Source organism: Etheostoma spectabile, chromosome 4, assembly GCF_008692095.1.
Source record: "Etheostoma spectabile isolate EspeVRDwgs_2016 chromosome 4, UIUC_Espe_1.0, whole genome shotgun sequence".
Lineage (NCBI taxonomy): Eukaryota > Metazoa > Chordata > Actinopteri > Perciformes > Percidae > Etheostoma > Etheostoma spectabile.
Genome location: NC_045736.1, coordinates 3,722,169 through 3,725,943, shown reverse-complemented (window position 1 = coordinate 3,725,943; position 3,775 = coordinate 3,722,169). Strand labels below are relative to the sequence as shown.

General features: G+C 37.7%; 1 protein-coding gene and 1 long non-coding RNA gene across 3 annotated transcripts in view; one reads left to right on the top strand and one right to left on the bottom strand.

Annotated features, from left to right (window-relative positions):
- Nucleotides 1–3,775, top strand: part of ramp1 (receptor activity modifying protein 1) — a 71,480-nt gene that overhangs the window by 23,518 nt on the left and 44,187 nt on the right. The gene's annotated exons all lie outside the window — the stretch shown is intronic.
- Nucleotides 2,132–3,775, bottom strand: part of LOC116687527 (uncharacterized) — a 15,824-nt gene continuing 14,180 nt past the window's right edge. The window contains exon 3 of the long non-coding RNA XR_004331577.1: nucleotides 2,132–2,143. This is a non-coding gene — a long non-coding RNA (uncharacterized LOC116687527). The remainder of the gene's footprint in view (nucleotides 2,144–3,775) is intronic.

Here is a 3,775-nt window from a genome sequence, read left to right as displayed (position 1 = left end):
GAATGGTTCCTGTACTATGTAAAAGGGCTTTGACTAGTCGGTAAGACTAGAAAAGCGGTATATAAATACAGTCGATTCACATTTATGGATGCTTCTCTCAGCTTGGGGGTGATGTGTTCTCTGAACTTTGTCTTTTAAAATTACAGTTCAACAGCTTCTTTTTAATTGGAATCTCATTCATTTAGTTTTACTCTCTCATAATAAAGTTACAAATGTGTTGAGATTTCCATATTTCCCCTTTCTTTCAGTTCCTTTTTTTTAATCTAATTTTATATCACATCAATTGCACATTATGACTCTACAGTTAGAAGAAATGTTTGTCAGGCTTTATATGGCTTTGACAACTAATTTGTCATGCGTAGCCGCACTCTGTATGACTGCTCTGTACAGTTGACTGAAAGTATATATAGAGTATGTAAAATGAAAAACGCGAACATGGAATCTTTGCAAAGAAAATGACCTAAATAAACAGAGTTACATATCACAGCATATATTTAGATCCTGTTATCTGCCCCCTGGTCTCTGTAGATAAGGCGCTACAGTGGTGTTGCACCTCATCTTATTGTCATGTTTTTCTGCGTTAATTGTGTGCTATTACCAGAGAGACCCAGTCAGGCCAGACCTCTGTCTGTGCTGAAAGCCCTGCTTGGTATAACAATTAGCATGGCGATAGATGGGACTCAACTTGACAGCGACAGATGTGGCAGACACAAACACACACTCACACACCACCTCTTCTGTATTTTGAGTAAGTGGATGGAAAAGCATGTGTCTGTTTGGGTAGGTGTCAGGGGGGGTGAGGGTTTGCAAAGGTGCGTCTTTTGTAGTTTGTAATTAATGTGAGCTGTGTGTCAAATAGGAGACACACACTGGCTTCATTCATTATTTTATCATAAGTATGTGTGAGTAACATGTTTTCAAACTGCCTGTGTGCTTGCATAAGGTTCCTATCAAATGGAGGTCATGGGCAGTGTGTCTATAAACACATTTAAAACTGTGTGAAGGAAACAGGCAGTGTCAAAGAAGAACTATGAGTCAGCTGCAGATAAATAAAAGAGTATTTTTCATGGGCAGATATTACAAGTGCTTTACAATTAAAATCAAGTGCAACAAACATGAAATACAGCCACCATGGTAAAATATTTAATGAAATGAGACGAAGGAAACTCTAAACAAGGGTGTCTTTAGGTGTCCACAAGTCTAAACGGAAACTTTTGGGGTATTTTTGACAGAATTACACATACTGCCAAGTGCTTAAAATTATTCAAAACGAAAAAAACTATATCACTAACAAAAGATAGCTGAGTGGATTGGCCATTTCACAAATGAAGAAAATGAGTTAGGCTCAATGGAGCGCGGGACTTGACAATTCATAATCAATGTCAAAGATGTCCCATTTACGTCCCCCCATCTGAATTCATCATCGTGTGTTCAGGACAGATATTCCACAGGTCAATACCCTGATATTGTAAGTTTATGGGTAGTTGTTAGCTAGCTATATTTGTAACTAAAATGCAAAAGCTATTCTTTTTATTATTATTTCATCTTTGATTGATTCTCAATCGTTTTGTCTTTTAAAAAGAATATTAAAGGTCCCATGGCAGGAAAATTTCACTTAATGAGGGTTTTTAACATTAATATGCATTCCCCCAGCCTGCCTAGGGTCCCCCAGTGGCTAGAAATGGTGATATGTGTAAACTTAGCGATCTGGAACCTTTCTCCTTATGAGGTCATAAGGTGCAAGGTTACCTCCCCTTTCTCTGCTTTGCCCGTCCAGAGAATTTTGCCCACCCATGAGAAAGAGAGCAACAACTTAAGGCAGCTCAGATGAATATATATTAACCTATTCATCAACTCAGATCTTCTGGTAGGGCAGTGAAATGATACGGTTTAGAGTGACTTAGAATAATATAAATGAGCGGAACGAAAATAGGATTTAAAAAGTGAGTGGGCCCTCCATCCTCAGTGGAAATGACGCCCCTGTTTGAAGTTCAAAGGAGGAGGAGGCCCTGTGCTCAACAACCAACGCACAGTTTGAAGCTTTGTCACAGTTACAGCTTTGTGTTCCTGATTTATATTTTAAAAACTGACATCATTATGAATATAGGCTTATTCTTGAATGCTGCGTCTTTTTTATTTTAAACTTTTCTTAGACATACAGTACATCACTGCTCTTTCCCTGTGATGATGATGTGATAATGAACCCTCTCTGATTGATCCTAACGGTTTCACTAGAGATAAAACAGACCAAAGAAATATTAATAGAGAGAGAGAGAGAAGGAGAGAGGCAGGGAGAGTGAGACAGATTGCATGTTTTCAGAAGAACGTGCCACTTGTCAAACCAGCAGTCTCTCTCTTTCTTCCTCTCTCTCTATTTTCCATCTTTATTTATTACCAAATCAATTATATATGCAATTAAACATTTTGGATAGCTAACAGTCCCTAGAGCCTAATCCCTGTGATAGAAATCTCAATTATTCCCAGATCATATTGATATGGGTGAAACCATGCAATCGTTTATTACCATGCTTTATTGCTTGGTCTACTGCGGAGCATTTAATATGGTTTAATTTGAAGTCCAGGAGGGCCTATTAGTCCCAGTAAGGAAGATAGAGCCAAATTTGAATTAAAATCAATACAAGTAAATCTAATTTGTTCAGCACTTTTCCAAACAGTGATGCAACGCTCTCAACCTTTGGACTGAAACCTCTTCATAGTTCCCATACCACTGCTACAGTCATGTAACCCATAGCTATATTTTTTATTTTTATTTTTATTTTATTTGAGAAAAACAAAAGGGGACAATACATATTAATGAACATTTTCACAAATGTAAATATGCCAGATTGTAGCCTTAGGCTAATTTCCATCTGCAGACCCCCTGGCAGGTTGATGGTACACAAAAAATAATAAATGCATACAAATACACTATACAGGGAGTATGAAGATTATCAACACAATTATAGGCATACAAGCTCCATATATTTCTACTGGTTTTCCCCTGTGTGTGCATTCGTTTCACATTATGTCAAGCTTTTAAAAATATTGACAAAGTCAGATAAGATCATATTGTTCAGGCAATGCATCATCACAGTTGCACTTTTTTGATTTTATTTCTCTGAGATATTCAGGCCAGGCTTCTGTCTGCTCTTAGCACAAAATAAAAAGGACAACATTATTCCTAAAAAGAAACCCAAGAATGAATTTCATGGTCAAAAATAGATTCATAAATAATGTATATATGTATATGAAATAAATGTACAAATAAGGTACAATAATTTAATAAAAACAAGTGTTTCTGCAGGTTATGGAGTCACCCTACTGTCTTTGAGTGAAAAGCTATGGAGATACTGTCATTATGCAATTTTATCAATACAAATGAATTAACATTTGTACACACAGTACATCTTCCTCAGAGTCACTCTGTGATGGTGCAGACTGAAGGAGGACCCAAAAGCAGAAGAGGAGCAAACGTCAATAGGCTTTATTGGCTCAAACACAGAAAGAATGGCACAACTCAGGAAGTGCAGGATACAAAATAATGTCCCAAAAACGAGCATCCAAAAGCAAAAATTAACCAAGGACAAAAACGACTGGGAAAAAGGGAAGATCAACGACGCCGACAGGAACACGACGAAAGGACAGGAGGATCAGACAAGCAACAAGGGAAGCACAAGGTACCGAGAGGCAGGTGACAAGAGGGCAGGGAAGCAGGTGGAATACATTAGGTAATCACAAGAGCGGGAAGACACAGGAAGTAAAACTAAAGGCAAGA